At 31.3% G+C, this 20,727-nt stretch overlaps 1 protein-coding gene across 1 annotated transcript in view; it reads right to left on the bottom strand.

The window, feature by feature from the left end:
- The window catches only part of LOC146528435 (ABC transporter G family member 23-like), a 58,284-nt gene extending 46,990 nt beyond the window's left edge, over positions 1-11,294 (bottom strand). The window contains exon 1 of the mRNA XM_085203542.1: positions 11,101-11,294. The gene's annotated coding sequence lies outside the window, so the exon portion shown is untranslated. The remainder of the gene's footprint in view (positions 1-11,100) is intronic.
- Between the last annotated feature and the right edge of the window lie 9,433 nt (positions 11,295-20,727).

Genomic DNA, 20,727 nt, shown 5'->3' with positions numbered 1-20,727 from the left:
TCAGAAAATCAGTTATATCAATTATACATTGTTATTAGGCTGAATTGTAATAATAATATTTATTGTTAATTTAAAAAGTTAAATTAACAATAAATATTATTATTACGCTAGTAACAAACGCGCAGTTAACAAAAAAGTAAAGCAATATAAGCTCTCAATAATATCAACGGCGCCGTGACGATCCGAAGTGACAGAAAATGTAAAGATTTTGTGTGACTCTTATAGAAATTAGATAAAGAAGAATTAGATAAAGAAGTTTCAGTCCAAAAGAAAGAGAGCTGTTTTTACCTTATATTTTCTTACAAGTATTTTAATTAATACAATATTTAATTAAAATATTAAAATGATAACAATACATAATTAAATACGAGTACATTTATAATATAATAATTATGTTATATAATTAATAAACAAAAAAAAATATGTTGACTTTGACCTGTATTCTGTTTTCAACTATTGTTTATTACTCTATTGTTCATCTTTTGGCTTGTAAAATGATTGTTTTCGTTACTTCAAAATTTAATTTAGATTAAAAATATTAATTCTGGGAAATGATTATATTGAAATATTTTTTATTTTCCCATTTTCTTTTTAAAGCGTGGCGTTAAATTCCGTCACTCATCACGCAATATCTCGAATTCCGACGGAAAATAGAGAATGTAATGCCTTAACACTAGATTTCCTCTGTCTACTCTATCAGGAGAGAAACATCGTATAGCTGCTTTAAAAAAAAAACAAATAAAGATCTAATAAAAAAATCTACTTAACACAATATTAGCGATTTAAGTAGCTACGACCCTAACTCTGAGGAATGTACTTACAATGAAAAAATAAAGAAAAAATACTATACGACTACTCATAGAGTCCCCTTTTTGTATGACAACGGCGCAGAACGCAGTGCCTTAACATTAGGTTCCCAGGTTCCATGGTGGGTGGGATAAATAATTCTAGCACTGAATGTCATTTGAACTTACTTCCATCGCGTGCAATTTAATTGTGTCAAGAAGAGGTCAAAATTTCTAGATTTAAAATCATTTAATGAAACACGACATATTGTACACGCGATGTTTATGTATTCTATCTTAATTAGTTATTCCATCGTAATAATCCTTTTTATTTCTTAATATCTTTAGAAAAAGTACGTAAATTGATGGAACTTAATGCCGCGTTGGTTTCTGCTATCTACTAGTATTATACTATGCTTAAGATAAGCGAGAAGTAAATGCAATCACTCTACTGTGCAATATGTTAACAAAAATATACTAAGAATTTTAGTAATTTTTCATAATTTTTAGTTATTTTATTTTCTTACTATAGTCATTAATGCTAAAGTAATTATAGCATATGACGCACGTATGTATATATTAACAGGAAAATGAGATACGGAAATATATATTTTTTTATTTAATAAAGATATTTTACAAAGGAATAAAGTAAATTTCGATAAAGGCCATTGTATCGCATTGAAAACGCTTAAATCTTGTTTTTAATATAAAAAATAAAATACTATCCCCATTATAAATTTCCTCATAGTAATTTAAATGTAAGTTTTAAGTAATCGAAGGTTGGTCACACTGATAGAAGTGACAGTTACGTTTTTTAAAATATTTCACCTTATTTGTTTTTTTTTTATTGTTTTACCTCAAGGTCCTATATTTTTTTTATATTTTTATAAATTAAATTGTTTCTATCAATTAACCACGCTGTATCCCGCGCTCATCAGGGTAGGCAGAGGGAACCCAGTGCTAGACCACTCTGTTCCCCACTATACCATTAATCAGTCAATCCATATAAAAATCAATGCTACTTTGAGTCCTAGTTGTGGTCGCTCTTTTTTTGTTTAATTGTACAGACATAAGACGTCATTTCTCGAAAATTAGGCGTACAGTGGAGATCTGTCTTAACCCTAGGTACCCTTACCTACCCTGCTATATACAAAATACAGGGTAAAGCTAAAAATATATATAAAAATAAAAGAAAAGCAATAAAAGAAGCTGCTGAATGAAACAATAGGAAAAATAAATAAAAAATTACCATTGTGATTCTCCTGCACAGGAAAAATTGCAATAAAACCTACAATATCTATATAATAAAAATAATAAACTGCAATTATATAAATGAGTATGAGGTATAAAAAAGAAAATTATCCACCCATTGGCCATTGCTCATTTTGTATTGGAATTTTAAAATTAGCTTCAACACTTAAGTAAATAACGACGTAAATAATGTATCTTCAGTATGAGCAATTCTTGTAAAGTACTTAAGTAAAAGATTTTTATTATAAGCAATTATATATAAATATATTTTATGTGAGGCTCTCGTGATATAGCGTTTGACTGTAAGAGCGGTGGTTGAAAGTTCGATTCCTATTCAGGATAGTAATTTACTTTAATGTTCCTAGTTCCTAACACTTAAGTAAATGTCCGATGGAGATAACGCTTAAGTATGAGCAATTTATGTAAAGTATGTAAGTAATTTTTGTTATAATTACTTATATACTTATTTCAGGCCGCCTTGGTGCAGTGAGACAGCATCGAACAGTAAACGAGGCTGTTGTGTGCCCGATACGCCACGCAGAAATAAATTATTTTAATGCCCCAATACGGTGTTGAGCTCCGTTACTCAACACTCAATATCTCATATTCTGGCGGAAGGTGGAGAACAGGATATCTTAACATTAAGATATCTGTAAACCCTGCTAAGTATAATTATTAAAAAAACATCTCGTAGTAAATAAAGAAATATAAATAATAATTCAATAAGTGTTTTTTTTATTATTATATTTATTTATATATATAATTTATTGTTATATAAAAATGCAGTTAATCGAAATAACTTATTTTATAATTAATTGTTATTCATGCACTTAAGATAATTATAATGAAATTCAGGATTTTAAAATAATTGAATGAATAAAAACTTAAACAACAACGAAAGCAAGTACCGTATAAATATAATTTGTAAAAGAAGTAATATTTTTTAAAACTGTGTCCCGCACATAGCACAGTAGGCAGAGGGTACCTTTCGTTCCCATTAAGAAACTTCTGTTCCCCACTTTTCGCCGGATTCTGCAGGCATTCCGTATTGAGCGGCGGAGCTCAACACCGCGCTTTGCCTCAATCTATAGCGTTCCCAGTCGCCCGTTTGTATCCCTGCGCCACGACTGGTCTCTACAACCGAACTAAATTTAAGAAACATCATCAATAGATGTAATTTAATTGTCCCTTCAGCTCTCATGAAGTCAGATTTTTCAGTTATTAATCATCATCACATGAACGCCATCTTACTATAAACGTATCAGTTGTAGGTTCATTTCCCACGCGGGAGTAATTATATTTATTTCATTTCTCTGCTCTGGTAGATATAGCACGGCGTTGAGTTCCGTCACTCAACAGGATATGTCTCGAAATTTAGATGGTGCGATGGAATTGCTAAAAAAAAGATCCCGTTCATGCGTTGATTCGAAGGCAATTCAATTCATGCTAGGTCAAAAATAGAGAATTTGTAATAATAGTTTAAAATATTGTCACGTTACAATCATTCCTATACCTACAAATGGTTCTTTCAACGTGCGTGATTACTGATTATTACTATTTATTCCTTTTTCTTAGAATTCCGTATCCAAAGAGTAAAATGGTCTCTATTACTAAGTCTCCCGCACAAAGCAACGTGGGCAGAGGGAACCTAGCAACCTAGTGTTAAGTTATTTTGTTCCCCCCTTTCCGCTCTGCCTCATCACCACAGCAAAGAAAGAAATTATTAATATTTCATTCCCCCAAATGGAAATCGAGCCCACAATCGCCGCGTTTACAGTCGCACCCTTGTGCCCCTATGCCACGAGGGCCTATGCCATTTGCTTCTATAAAAAATATATTACATACATACGAGTACATTGTAACTGCATACATTTCCTCCACAATATGTTAAACTTTATAAGTTGAGTCATCTTAATCGATGTTACACACGCGGTAGTATGATATACGAGTATATGCATTAGATAAGATAACATCCGGAAGCCAGTGGACATAGCTATTAAATAGGATTATCATTTCCTTAGCGGCTTCTGATACGCCGCACTTCCTAAGTTATTTATAGCTGGTTTTTGTTAATATTGCATTAAGAAAATGGAAAAGTTCTGAGTCTGGTTTCTACAACACCACAGAAAATAAATCATACATGCATATATAGACTGATAAACACATTACCCTTCTTTGGGTCGCTGCAGTTGAATAGAAAGATGTTAATACGTTTTTATTAGCTCAACCTCTATCTATCAATGTAATAAAGTCTTTACACTATGTCGACCTTATTGCTGTCCGATTCGTTAGAAAATTTGCACAAATAATTATACCGATTTATATTAATGTATAACAAACAAACATACACACACATACACACACACATACACATTTTATTTACAAACATTGTATTTTTTTATAGCATGATTCTAATATCCTTGCTAGGATTGAAAATAAATAACAATTCAATACATTTTATTATTTTTTTTATTATTTTTATAAGAAATTATAAAATAGAAAATAAAATAGGAATGATAGCAGAGAGTTGTGGACTAAATCATATATTATTAAGTCACTTCTCTCCGTCTAATCCAACGAACCGTCTATAACTATATTTCAAAAGACCACACAAGAAACACTAACGGTTCATTAAACTTAGCCCATCGCTATTCTCAAAGTGAGCTGGTGAAATTAACCTTGCATTCCGCATGCGTGTCACGGCGCTAAACGCAACCTGCCCTTGGTACCATTCGATAAAGTGCGGATATATATTCCGTACAGTTACTTACTGTACAATAACATCTCTTGCAATGGTTTCCTAGCGGTTGCGTTAGCTTGTGCCTTACTCTCGATATATTATTATGATGTAAGTATAGCAGCATAACTGTATTACCAGTTTTGCAAATATTTTTAATATTTTACTAGATTTTTTCTGCGGTTTCGCCTGTATAGTCAAATGGAATTAGCTATGCGTATGATATACATTCAAACGAGGTAGCTTATAGATTTCAAGATAATCGATTGTCCGAACCAACCACAAAGAGACAAGAGATTGAAAGAGAGACTCTGTTTCGGAATTCAATGCTTATATTAAAGCATTAGATTATACTAAAGCAATGTTATCATAAAATCATAGTAATAAATATATCAATTAGGCCAATCATGCATCTGCATTGGTATAAGTGTGAGGAAAATTAATATTTTCACTTCTTCGCTCTGATGTCAAAGAAGAGCTCAGCGTTGAGTTCCTCCACACACCTCCAGAATTCGACCGAAAATGGAGAACAGAGGGTCTTAACTGGTATTAAAGGTTCCCCCTGCCTACGCTGCTCTGTGCAGGATACAGCGAGAAGCTAATAAATATATAAACTAATGAATATAAGGAAAACGGAATATTTTAAATGCTAAACAGCTTTAAGCTCTTTAAGGATATTATAAGAATTCTAACAAAAACAAAAATAGATGACTTCCCGTAATGTATGTGGTCGCAGTATACAATGAATAGTAAAATATATTTCACTCTTTCTCTCATATAAAAAGGAAAAGAGAGCAGATGTGGTCATTTCAATTTATTTCCAAGTAGATTTTTCCTGTTTATGACGCGAAGTTTTAAAAGTTTATTTTTTTAATATTTTCAAAGTGGGAAAACCGATGGACTTTAAGAAAAGGAAAGTATTTAGAAACGTATAAAAATTATGTCGCAACGGGAATCGAACCCACGCCTCCTGGAAACAAGTGTAAAAGAATTTCGATGTGACTGATTAAGTATGTATGACTTAATTGGCTAGAGCATTTGCATTTCTCATTTTTATACGTATCTAAATATGTACGAGAATATTTATCTCTTTTAGATTTACGTTACGCATGCAGAGGGAACCTGGGTACCTAACGTTAAGACACTTCATTAAGATACAACCGTTCCCCTCTTTTCGTCGAATTCTCGACCCATTACGTATTAAATGGCGGAAATCAACGTTGTGCTTTGCCTGGTTAGCAGAGGGAGGGAATGAAAATATTAAATATTTCAATCCCCCGAGTGGGAATCGAAGCCACAACCGTCACGTTCACAGTAGCTACGCCTGCACTACGACGGCATCAAATATTCTTTCTTCTATGTAAACTATTGTTATAATATCCGCAACTCTATAGGCAATTTCGCGAAATTAAATCAAAAACGGAGTGCCTTAACACTAGGTTCTCTCTGAACTTATGATTTGGTGATACAAAAAGATATTTAGATGTTTTTCATATTCAGTTACGTGCTTAGAGTATCAATAACCGAATTCCATTAAAGAATGGGATTGCCCACGAATGACAATAGTTTGCTTGTAATTCCAGACGATTGTTTAACAATGTTATTTAACATTTTATAGATATCTATCATAGAGTCTAACTTTATGGTCTGGACATCATAAAATATTAATTTACAATTTTTTTTATCTATTTTAGCGAAAAATAAATAATACAATTTTTTGACTTTTATTTTCTTTATTCTTTAACCCTTATTTATCAGCATTTTGTCTTACCAAATGATAATTCTAAGCTTATTATTAGTTATCTTTGGATGACATTGTAACAAACGTATAAAGTTTTCGAGTTTCGACACACTCGTAGCGTAATAAGACTTTATGGCTTAGTGGTCATAACTATTGGACGGTAAGCGGAAGGCGCTGGTTCAATACATTATTTACATTGTAATTCTATTGGTTAACTATTTTATCTCTTATTTCTTTCAATATGACCACGAGAGCGACGCCGCGAGTAAATGCTAGTTATAGCTGGAACAAAAGTGCAAAAAAGTTTAAGATATCCTATATCTTATAAAACAAAGTCGCTTTTTGTGTCTGTCTGAATTTTCTAACTCTTCTTCTTCTAAACCACCCAACGGATTTGGATGCGGTTTTCACCATTAGGTCGAGTATTTCTCAGGGAAGGTTTATATATAGTTTATTATTTGTACATTCTTATGTAAATTAACATAAATACGATAAATGTGTATAAAGTCCTACCCGCTGAGACACTTTGGCGCATGCGCTGCTTTAATGGTAAATACTACATGAAAAAAATGTACTGGAGTATTGTTTCTCTTAATAAGATCTACAAAAAAGTCCGCGATGGCATATTCGTATCTTTAAAGAATAACGTGTAGTGATCATATTTCTGTCTAAAAATAGTAATTTCAATATATTTTTTATTGTGAGGGATATTTTTCCATAATGGTATTAATCCTTATCCTTTAAAATACTTTATTAAATTTCTACGTTAAACGAAGATAAAATTTGCTTTTTAAACTATTTTGAAATTGCCAATAGTTTTAGAGAAAAACGCATTTAATTATTGACACATCACGCCGTTCACACATCAACTGTATCGAGTCAAGTTTCACTTATCCCTTACTCTCAGCATATAAATAAGTATATTAGTTACGTTGGCCATTTAATGTAGATCAAAACTGTCTTTTCTGTTTTTCATTTTAATAAGTACTTTAGAAGTTGTTACAATATCAAAAAATCCTTGGTGCGAAACGCGCCTCGCGACGTTATGCTTATACAAGCGAGTCCGCCGCGCCCGCCTGCCTTACACGCATCGGTGGTTCAGTGGTAGAATGCTCGCCTGCCACGCGGGCAGCCCGGGTTCAATTCCCGGCCGATGCATTCTATTTAATTTTCGTCACAGGCAGCCACGTAGTGCTTGCTTTTCATCAGAGACAGAATATCCTCTTCAACATTAACCACAAGCTCGAAAAAAAATCCCGCCTGCCTTTATAGCAACGAAGATTTAGATGCGTTTGCACGTATTGGATAATTCGAGTTGAATGTATTATTTAATGTCATTTAACTATCTAAAAATAGTAATTTAAATATATTTTAATAAGTACTTGAAAAGATTAGTAGCACAGATTTAAAATTACGGTACCTACTAAAAAATCCTTGCTGTGTAAAACAATTGGAAAATCCTTATTGAAACTACGAAAATGCGGGTTGCATTAGGGTTTAATTAATTTTCACATTATCTTAAGTGCTTTGCAAACATACATTATATGAATAATCCAGTAGTAAAAGCGGGCGAAGCCGCAATAGGGTCGCTAGTATTATTATAATTATTGTAAAAATATTTTCAAACATAATGTTAATAATTTTATTTTATGTTAAATACATATATTGAATAGATTTTCCTCTTTTCTTATTATTTGTAATTCTGGGTAATAAAGTATGAAACGAAGCCTTTTAACAGTTAAATGTTTATAACATACTCGTATTACTACCTACATTGTAGATAAAAGAGAAGACAAGGATTAGTCACAGGTTTTTTTTATTATTTTGCATTTTTATTTATTGTGGAAAATTATCTCGTGACATATTAGATTTAATCAAGGCTGTCAAGCGTGTTAGTCTGTGGTTCATATTCCACAAAGTTAGTTTATTTATCGTCAACACTCTGTATCCCGCATGTAGGAAGGTATGTAGAGGGAACCTGGGAATCTAGTGCTAAGATACTCTGTTCCTATTAAGAAACATCGTTTCTATGTAAACGCTGAATTCTGTGTGTTGAATGGTGGAGCTTTGTCACTAAACGAAGGTCTGGTGAGAACGTAGAAATTACAATATTAAATATTTCATTTCCTCAAGTGGGAATCAAACCCACCACCTTCACGACTGGGCTCAAAAATATTTTTATAACCTTTATTGAATTAATTACCTACTTCATAAGATTTTTCTATCTGTCATACACCAGCCAATTATATAAGTATGACAAAGAAAAAAATTAAAAAATGCAAATTGCAGTTTTATAATATTAAAATTTACGACGTCGTCTAAAGGTCGAGTATAAGTTTATGACTTTTAAAAATTACATGTCAAAGGCAACATATACTTTAACAAAGCGTCCTTTTTCTTTATGATGGAATTAATTATGATTATAACTTGTTTTAAACGTAAAATTTATATTATTATTGATTGATCGCTAATTATAGTTTAAAAATTACTGTAATAAATATAAGTTAATCACTTTTTTATCTTCGCACATCAATGAATATTATACGAAATACGAAATTTCTTTCTATCTTGCTGTAACAGGCCAAGAAAAACAGAAAATGTGAATCCTACAAAAAATATTTTCATGTCAAATGTTGCCTAAGACGAAGACTTGTACTGTCAACAAGTTATGAGATCTCATCATCAAAAAGCCAAGTTTCTAGTTCTAGACGCCTTAACTGTATGTACAACACCGAACTTCATGAACTCTACATTTTAGTTCGATTATTGGCTTGGTCCTTTCGTTACTGCAAGGACTGTTTTAATAGAATAGAAAACAATTATTTATATAAAAAATAGGATACATGGACTTAAAAACATACCTAACATATCATAGAAAAGTGATATAATCGCTGGGCGTGATTTCTAACGTAGAGTTCCGCTCAAAAAATAAGAATAAGCCATTTTTCTTAGAATACCCACTTTATAAGTTAGTCATAGTGACAGATCACTTCGTTGCTATTTTATTATTCTCGTATGTTCTTCTGTGGTAAGTATTAATTAAAATCCTTATATTTATTGATAACAATGATTGGGTAATTTTCGATTTAATCATATGCAATTTAAAAGTTAGGTTTAAATTAAGGTGAACTGCAAATAATATGTATTCCTGTATTTGATATCAGTTATTTTTCACTTTGAATTTGCAGACTTGCAGCGGCATTTTTGAGCCGTAACACTGCAGAGACGGTAGTGGCGCATGGCACAATGGTGTGACTGTAAAGCAACGGTTGCGGGTTCGATCCTTACTCGGGGGATTATTATTTATTAATATTTTCATTTCTTCACCCTGCCACTAAGGAAAAAGCCCGCCGTTAAATTTTGCCACTAAACACCCAATGCCTCGAAAACTTTGGCTAGAAGTGGGGAACGGAGTGTCTTAACACTAAGATATATAAATTTACGGAAAATTTAGAAAACCATATAAAATAAAATAATATAAAATAAAATAATATAAAATAAATAAATATTGTATAATATGATTTAAAGAAGCTTGTGATGGATGTATCTCAATAGATTCAGCCTTCACAAGCTTCTCTAAATATTGACTTAAAGATTAAACATAACGTTGGCGTTGTGCGGTATGCGGGATACAGCGTGAAGTTGATTTTTATTTATTCATATTATATGGTCCTATTTTATCCTTTGGCTGTGGAACCCTAAAAATTTGATAAAGCCATAATTTTGATAACTTTTTTCAAATAGTTCCGATTACATGGATGATTTCATTTGTTTGCGTAACTAATTTGCCCTCAATATTAACGGTATTAAAGTAAATAAAAAGAAAAATGTTGATTTCGGTCATTTACATTTGGTGCCAAGTCAACATAAATACAGATTAAATATTTTTTTTACTTTTTCTCGTACAGCAGGCTATCCTGCCTATGCAGAGGGAATTTATTGTTAAGACACTGTTCCTCGCTTATAAATTTGGCCAAATTTTCGAAAAATAGACTAGAGTTTTATAATTATAGTTTTAAATAGTTTTTCATTTTAAAACACTTTTAGTTTTTAGCTTCTTATTTTTTTTCTTAGCTAAAGATATGAAAGAAGACAGCGGGAAACCGCTGGATTCAAAGGGCGCAGGACCGGACGGAGTGGCGAGCATTGGGGGAGGCCTATGTCCAGCAGTGGACCCTAAAAGGCTGATGGATGGATGAAAGATATGAAAGCTTGCAGTAGCTCTCAGCTCTATTTCACCAGATAAAAAATAATAACATCACGATGATAATGCGAAAACTTACGCTGCAGTAAAAGTATGTCATTTAAGAAAGATACACAATTATTATTCAATACAGATTCACTTTTTATTTTTTAATGTACATTTTGAAACAAATATGTACATGTTTTGTAAAATAAATATTAATCTTCTTTTAGTTTTTGTCTAAAATTTAAATGAAATTAAAAAGTATTTTCCAGCGTTTCGTTTTGACGTCGCTGCAAGTGAAAAGAGTAATATGTCACTGCTTATTTATTCTCAACGATGACCTATTATTGATTTTAAGCTAATTACGTTTTATAAAGAAAATTGAAAACACGAAACATACCAAAAATAATAAATAATCTTCTCCTTTTTTCTTTTTTAATTTTCAACACTCACTTTATAACACGATATTTAAAATAGAACAAACTAAAAAAATAACAATTGAAAATAATATAAAATCAAAATGTCATTTGAAGTTGGCGCGCAAATGATTTTCTTTTTTTTAAATCAACACGACATAAACGCGGCACTGACGAACGCAAACTGCCAAATCGGTTGAAAGATCGCTCTCTCCAGTTCGAATAGTGTTAAGAAACCTTGAGAAATGGCATGTAGTTGTTTGATTAAGTTAATATTTAATGACTTGTGTTGTATAAATTAGCTTTTGACGTTTGGGTCAAGGGTCCAAAGCTGTGTAGACGGAGGATGTATTTGTAAAAAAAAATAACAATATTTTTTTCTCAGGCATGAAAAATGTTAAAAAAACATAAAATAAATAGTAAATACTCGTATATATGAAAACAAATCTGCACCATATTTTAATATATTTATAGAAAAAAAAAACTATTAGTATAAATTAATGTTAAACATAATAATCATTGATGTTAAATTTATGATAAGAAACATTATTACCTTTTCTATGAAAAAAAAAATGCAGTGGGGAACTCGCGCTTCGTCTTAACAACGTGAAATTGAAAACTATTCATTCCCTAAATAACAATAGAATTGACAAGTTCTCTTATTTAATTTTAACCTTAAAACATATAGGCACGTTAAACGATGTGATTTGAACTACTTGCGAAAATTAAGAAGTCAGTTTTCAAGTCCCTGTAATATTTTTGTTTGAATGATTTATAAAATTAGTTACTGAAAACTCCATGCATACCTAATTCGTGAGGGAGATATATTAAATTAAAAAAAAAATGTAAATAATAAAAAAATCTTCATTAACTTCATATTTTTCCATAATACTTACCACTATTATTATAAACAATAAAAAAATTAACTATAAAATATTTAATACCTTCATACAAAAAAAAAATAAAAATGAAATTATAGTTTAAATACTCATGCATACATAATTAAAATTTTAATATCCACTAAGCTTCCTTGTTTTAATTACTCACACGCATTAAAATTATCCACAGCCAAATAGTGTCTCTCGCTAATTACTTCTAGCTTTATGTATCTTCTGCATATTAAAGCAAGATAGGAAAAAAATCTAGTGTTAGTTGTTACTCTCTGTTATCTATTTCAATATCTGTTTCACCAAATAAACAAAATAGAGTTTTACCTTGATAGACTATGGTTGATCGAGCTAACATCGTTCACCACGTTTATCTTTTCGATGTATTTTACAACACCTAGAAAGTAGGATAGGCAGATGGTGCCTGGGAATGGAATGGGATGGTGCAGAACTTAACAGAATAAAAAAATGATAATGTTAAATATTTTATTCCCCCAAGTGGGAATTGAACATATAACCGTCGCAAATTGCTTCTCTTCAATTAATTATTACCCGTTTAAATTATACCAAATTCAAACACCGCCATGTCTATCTTTTCAGAAGCTTAGGTGGTAATGACGTCACAACGAATAGCCTTTCTTTTCTGTTATGATATTCGAGACCGAGTGCACCGATTACTTACTAAAACATTCTTTATGCTTATTCATACACATGTAGTCCTTATAATTGTTACATTAACATAAAAAAGTAAAATTAATAGGTTTTTTTATATTGCGGACGCGAGTTTCAGGACTTTTTGACTGGGAATTGAACCTGTGATACAGATGTAATATTTATACTTACCAGTTCTTAGATCTGTATATTTTTATTGTGTTCTTCTTCACATGAGTAATTATAATTTTAAATATATGTATGTATAAGCAATTATCATCGTATTGTTTGTAAATGAGACACATGATAAACTTTTTTAAAGGTATAAAAGATTATATTTTATTATATTTTTTAATTAAAAAAAACCTCCATGACGTAAATTGTTGGTGATAAATATTTTTATAAAGCTGTATTTATTTTCTCAAGGTTCATTATTTTTTAATTTTGTCTTCTGTATTTTGTGAAAAACGTAGTGACCTACTTAACTACCCTTTACCTTGCCCAATGAAGTTTATGTAGATAACATTACCCAGCATTGAATCCAAAACCATTGTGAACAGTATTTTATACTTAACTATGCCAAGAGGCAAGATATTCTCCATTATATTTTTTTATATAAAAAGTTCTGCGAGTTAGGATAACTAAGAAACAATCTTTGTCATATGCAGTGGCTATAATAGAAGATATTTAAATTTGTAAGTACATATTACGGTCCTAGAATAAAAGTGGCTTATCCCAAAAAAAATAATAATGAGAATTCACTAAAACCATCTAAAATAATTAATTAAGTTAGCAAAATTTTAACGTATAAAAAATTTAAATTCGTAACAAGAAAAGATAGATAAATAAATAGTCAAAAGTTTAAACTGTGTATTTTAAAAAAATCGTACGGAAGTAGTTTTACATAGTAGTATTTAACGTCGTGTCGGCGGCCTCTTGGGCTGGGAGGAGTTGCGAAAAAATTATATAATCAAATTCGACTGCTAAGTTTATGTTTAATTCTCACTGCTATGTTGTTTGATAAGGTTATATTTGTACTTGTATATATATTTTGATTTTACAGTAACTTGGCTACGAAAATCTACTTTACTAATTAACACTAGGTTCCATCTCTCTACTTATATGCTCCATCTCTATATGCAGGACACAGCGTGAAGCTGAGATAAAACATCTTAGATTGGAGCTCAAGGATGCAATCAGTCCAAAACAGAAGTAGTTGCCGTTCTATGTGGTAGAATACATTAAGCAGAGGATGGCGGTATCTTGAAATAAATATATATATTTATGTATATAAAAATTTGCGTTTAATATACATATATTTATATATATAAAAATATGTATATAAAAATATAATTTACAAAATCATGCAGCGCCATCTGGTTATACGTTTGCATAATTAATGCTGTGCCAAGTTAGAAGTAAACAATGATTCAAACTTTTGTTTGTAGATGGCGGTAGATATCATTTTTAAAAAGATAATATCGCTATAGTTCAATACGAATTAATTTAATTTTTATTTAATTAAATATACATTTCATAGGCAAACAAAAATAATAAAATAATCTAAAATTTAATAATGGAATTTATTAAAATTAATTATTTTGTTATTAAAATAATAATTGTGATATTTGCTAATGAAATAAGAAAAAATAATAAATTGAGAATTTATCAATTTTTACATCTATCCCAAGACAAAACGTACAATCCACTGTATTACTACAGTTTACTGAAATATAGCAGTTTGCCTTTAAAAAAATTACGTATTTGCCATAGATTATTTTTTTAGGTTCACATAGTACCACACGTTAATAAGTTATTGCAATACTTTTATAGTAGGCACTTAGTATATGAAGTATTACGAAAGTTATCGAAATAAATTCGTGATCACGGGGAAAGAAAAAGAACTGTTCCTTAAAGCTAAACTTTTTTAAGATAAGCTGCACTTAAATCTAAATAAGTTAGAGAGGTGGTCCATCTTATATTTTATCTTTATCATTTAATAATTAATTATATTCTGTTTTATCCATTCTCTTATATTCCATTTAGGTGTTTTCGACTTCCGGCCGTTCCGGACATAGCGTGTTGGGTCTCGGTCTCCAACGCTGCTTTCAAAAATATATGAGACCCCCACTTCATGGCTGCCTTGGGGCCCCCATATCTAAATCCAGTCTTGTTATCAGGTTTCCTTTGCCTAACAAAAAAATCTTCTACGTGTTTAGCTAACGAAAAATAAATATCCAAATAAAATTTGAATACACAACACAAAATATGATCAGAATTCATTATAATACGTGACTTTCTATTTCACTGAGAGTGTACGTGACGTGATAAATTATCCGTAACACTCGCTCTGTTAAAAGATACGCGAACTTATTTTACAAGATATCGTATCTACATAATAAACAAGCTAAAGATTTTCTTTGCGTTTTCCAATTTTGTCTTGAATACTGTAAAGTGAAAATAAAAGTGAGTGGAAAACAAAGGAATATTGTCAAAACCTAATTATTGTAATACAGTAGAAACTCGATTAACCGGACTAATTGTTGTCGTTAGTCATTCGGATAATCGAAAAACCGGATAATCGAATGTATAAAGAAAAGCTGATTTTGTGCATATGTAGCACAAAATTATTATATGTCTATTTAAATCAACAAGTACGTAACAACGTTTATTAAGAAATTATTTTCATATTTTTAGTTCTAGCAGCGAGGCAAAGCCCGGCGTTGAGTTCAGCCATTTACACACACACACACACACACACACAGGAACGGAAATGTCTCAATGGAGAACGGAGAGTTAATTTTCTTCTCTGCTTTGTACAGGATACAATATGAAGATAAAAAACAATTAACATAATAATAAACGTGTTGTTGCTTCTCTTTGTTCAATCACTTGTATGTTAGCAAAGTCTGCGGCTTGCAGTTTGTCATTTACCTTATTAATATTCCTGGCTTTAGTCCAGACTGAATGATATTTACTTTTATAAAGCTAGCTAAAGTCCTTTGATTGAACTATACTAATTATATTATTTCTGTTTGTCTGTACATATGAAGGGATCTTAATATCGAGACCGTCGTAGCGCGGTGGGGTAGGTAATAAATGAGACGATTGTGTTCCCAGGTTCCCTCCGCCTACTCTGCTTATGTGCGGAATACAGAATGAAGCTAAAAAAACTTTACTAATATTATTGTAATACTAATGTCATATGTAGAGAAGTAGTTAAAAGTAGAAGTAAAAAGTAAAACTAAAAGATATATCAAAATATATATTTCCTAATAGTTTTAAAAAATAATATACCCTTACGTGCACTCTACATTCCCCTTTTTTAGAAGCCATTATATTTATAAGGTAAAAACTAAAGGCTTTTCCCTCAATATTTTCTTTGAATGAAATTCGAATCAACTCCTATCGTATTTAATTAAAGACGACAGCCGCGTCTATGATGTACGATCATCAACTTTTTTTTTTTTTAACTTAAATTCTTTTTCAGAATTTCAAGCAAAAGTGTAAAATATCAGATATTATGTTCACCTCTAAAGTTCATCAGCCACTGGTACATTTACCTCTTTCATTAAATTTTACCCCCAACGACTAGACTAAGGATCATTTGGGAATTTGTAATGAATTTCTCTACTTCCGCACTGCAAACCCATGTTCATAATTTTATTTACTGCGCTTATACTTAATTAAAGTATTAGCTGTGCCCTCGACTTCGTCTGTGTGGGGAAGTAAATATGAAGATTTCGGTAAAATTACGATTTATCCCGTAACTATTTTTAGTGCTAAAAAAAAATCCTGAACTGCCTTTATTCTTTCTTCTTTCTAAAGTTTATTAGAGTTTTTAATGTCCCGTACCTCGAAAGCAAAAAAAAGGAACCCTTATAGGGGTCACTTTGTAGTCCATCCGTCCGCCAGTCAAAACCCTTTTCCTCAGGAACGCGTGGAGATATCAAGCTAAAATATAAAATGTTTCTTAATTTTTCTCTAGACATTATATAAAATTTTTTGCACTACTGTCCCTTGGAACTGATAAAAATCAAACTTCTAAGCCAACGCGCCAATAATATTCATTACAGCGGCAAATAATACTAATCTATACTAATATAATAAAGCGGAAGAGTTTGTTTGTTTGTTTGTTTGTTTGTTTGTTTGTTTGTTTGTTTGTTTGTTTGTTTCTTTGTTTGTTTGTTTGTTTGTTTGTTTGTTTGTTTGTTTGTTTGTTTGTTTGTTTGTTTGTTTGTTTGTTTGTTTGTTTGTTTGTTTGTTTGTTTGTTTGTTTGTTTGTTTGTTTGTTTGTTTGTTTGTTTGTTTGTTTGTTTGTTTGTTTGTTTGTTTGTTTGTTTGTTTGTTTGTTTGTTTGTTTGTTTGTTTGTTTGTTTGTTTGTTTGTTTGTTTGTTTGTTTGTTTGAACGCTAAGATCTCTGGATCTACTGGATCGATTTACTTTGTTTTTGTTTTGTATGAAAGCTGCATTCTTCAGATGTGCTATAGGCTATATAATATTACATTACACATATATACTAATAAATTAAAATACTTTCTAATTTGACATGCAATTTATTCTGCCATGTTAATAACAACCGTCGTCGCTACGCGACCGCGTTCGTTACCGCGTCATTTTGATATTCATCCTTATGAAAATAAATATAATAGTCACTTTTAGCATTTAAATTATATTTCTATAGAAATTAGAAATTATATTCTTATATTTCAAGCAGGCGTAGCCGCGTCCGGGTCCGCTAGTAATAAATATACAGTAATAGTATATTATAATAATAACACTATATTAAAATATTTACATTTAATTTGTATAGTTTACCAAATACTTGACCCATTCTTCAAGCGTTCGTTTCTATTCCCACGCTGACAACTCTATTAGCACGAAGTACCTAGTCGGAGAGAATTCGTGAAATACCAAAAATAAGTCTAGATTAGACTTAGACTGTAAGAACACGCAGTCATTTATCACAAGACTGATTAATCCTGTCTGTCTACGTCACACTTCTATACAAGACTTCTACGATTATTCTACTCAGTACTAGAGAAATCGTAGGTATATTTATTATCCTAACACATTTTTGTTCAGAAAATCTAGTTATTTCAATGTTCTTTCAATTTCTCTTTTTTTTATCGAATCGAACCCACTACCGTAGTACTCACTGCTCTCACATAAAACAACATTTAAATTAAAGTTCTTTTCGGTTCTATTCTTTTTATTATGGTGTTCTGAGCGTGCCAGTTGAGCACAAAATAACTTCGCCAATGTCACGTTGAATGGAGAAATATTTAGCTTGTTTGTTTGTTGTTAAATCTAGTAATTGAAATTTGACATTTTTCATATTGACAGATCGATCTGAAATTCGATACACTTTCTCAATATATGTATCAAATGAAAGGACTTGTGTAGTAGAACTAATGACTAAACTAAAAACACTATGAAAAAATTAAAAATTTGAAAATAATTTATGTATTATTTTCAAATTTTTGTATTATTTAAACATTGATCAGACATAATAATAAAATCCGCTACGCCAACACTATATTGACTGGATGAAAACACGGGAACCTTATTTCTTAGTTTTATTTTTTTTGCATAATTTATTTAAAAATGTTTAGATACATTATTACTGTTTAGATAGGCAGTAGATACGCGCATACGACAATCATGTTTCCCGCATAATTTCCAATCCCGGGTGAATCCCGGGATAAAATGTAGACTATGTTGCTCCATAATCTCTTAGTTAAGTCCCATGAAAAGAAAGGAGCACAAGAGTGTGATTGTCAAAAAAAAATAAAAAAAATTTATGAACTGATGATGATGAACTGAGTGAGGCTCAGTTCCTCGCTCGAGTCAAAGTGCAGCGTTAAGTCCCGCTACTCCGTAATACACATATACCACTGTAATTTAACAATATTTTTGAAGTATTTCTAGTAATAAAAAAAAAAACGATTTTCCTTGAAATATTCCTGACTTAATCAACAGTATTTATGTATATATTTATTAATTTACCAGTTTTCTATGTGAGTAATAAAAGAAATTAATAGCTTGCTCAACATATATGTAAGTGTTCATTAAAATTAAGTGTGCAAATGTTATACTAAGTATATAAATATATGGATACAATGAAATATGAATGTAGATACGAATAGAATTCTGTCTTAGACTTAGTTTTTCTCGCAGGGTAGGCAGAGGAGGAGGAGGAGGGTAGGCTTCCGTTCCTCACTTTCCGCCGAAGTCTGGAGGGATTGCGTGTAAAGTAGCTGAACTCGACGCCGCCATTTACTTCGTCACCAGAGCCAGGAAATGAAAATATTTAATTTATTTTAAAGGGAATGGAACCCACATACTGTGGCGCTTACAGGCGCACGCTTGGGCCACTGCGCCACGGCTGGCCTCTTAATTTATTACATCGTAAATTATTTAAACATATAATTTTGCCGGTATGATAAAAATGGCATTCATAAGAGTAAGTACATATCACGTTTTCATAAAATTATTTTTAGCAGAAATTGGCGTGCTTTTTAAATATATTTTAAAAATGTTGAATATATTTTATTGAAGCCAGTCGTGGCGATGAGGCACAAATAAACGCGAAAGTTCGTGGGTTCGATTCCCACTCGAAGAAATTAAATATTTAATATTTTCATTTCTTCGCTCTGGTGTCGAGGCATAAGTGCGGCGTAGAATTCCGTCATTAAACACGCCATTTCCCATTTTCCAGAATTTGGAAAATGGGAAACGGAGTATCTTAGGACTAGTTTCCCTCTGCATACCCTGTTGTGTGTGGGAACCGTGTAAAGCTGAATGTTTTTTAGTAGTCATTATATAAACTGACTAGCTTGAAAGTGAATGTGGGTGACTTGGTTCTCTCTCCTTGTCGTTTCCCCACTCGTAAAAACATTTGAAAAAAAAGTTTCTCCACAATAGGTTATCTATCATCTCTCTGTATCTTTTTCTATTTCTTTTGAATAAGATGTTACTAAAAAAAAAAAACAATTTTCTATTGTTGACAGTAGTATATTTGAATTAACTTGTCTTGTAAATGATAATGTGAGAAAAAATCACGTTTAATACTCTCGTCACGAATATGTTTTTGCAGAATCCATAGAATGGCCTTTGTTTCGTAATTTATAATTGTCTAATTGACACGTAATGTATGAACAAAGCTTTATAGGGATGTAATAATTGAATTGTAGTTATTATATAATTATTTTATATTATAGGTATCTCCCTGTAGGACTGACATTACTGACATTTCTTCAAAATTGCTTGTAATAGGCTAAAAAAAAAAAGAATATTTTGATTTTGATGTTACTTTTAGCTTTCTTATTAAGAGAGATATTTTAGATTGCAATGGCATTGTGTGTGACTGTAAAGTCGACGGTTTCGATTCCCACTGGGGGAATTTAATTATTCAATATTTTCATATCCTCGCTCTGTTAACAAGACAAAACGCGGCGTTAACCGCTCAACACGCAATGACTCTAAAATTCGGCGGAGAGTTGCGGGATACAGCGTGAAGCTAGAAAAATGGTCTAAATTAGTACTTTTCGAACTCTATTGTACTGTGTGTTTGTCTTTAGCACAGTAGAATAAATAGATGGATCGAGTAGAGTGCTATTTAAAATGATTTTTGATAAAATATACTGACAACCCTAAATAGTACAGCTAAATAATGACAATAATTGTTTATATACCAATTCTAAACATAATTACTGACAAGTTTAAAATTGTTTTGAAAAAATAGCAATAAAATGCTATTGTTAACATACAAGAATAAAAAACGTAACAAAAAAAAGTAACATGAATTAATAATGTTCTATTTATATATAGCCTACTAGAAAATGTACTATACTAAAATAAATATATATATTTACATAATACGTATGTAGATCATCATGTGTAAAAAAATTGGGTTTCGGTACCCACACGGGCAAATGCATTGTTTTCTTTTTCCGCTGTTTCTCTTTCTTTCCGTTTCTGAATTCCGCTACCCAAGACGCATTGAGTCGAATTAGGGGACAAGGATAACGGAGTGTACAAGACATGTAAGTTCCTTCTGTCTACCCCGG

Source organism: Heliconius melpomene, chromosome 19, assembly GCF_056956725.1.
Source record: "Heliconius melpomene rosina isolate 202511_hmr_F chromosome 19, ASM5695672v1, whole genome shotgun sequence".
Taxonomy (NCBI): domain Eukaryota; kingdom Metazoa; phylum Arthropoda; class Insecta; order Lepidoptera; family Nymphalidae; genus Heliconius; species Heliconius melpomene.
The sequence above is the reverse complement of the archived record's forward strand: the minus strand, read 5'-3'. Positions and strand labels throughout refer to the sequence as shown.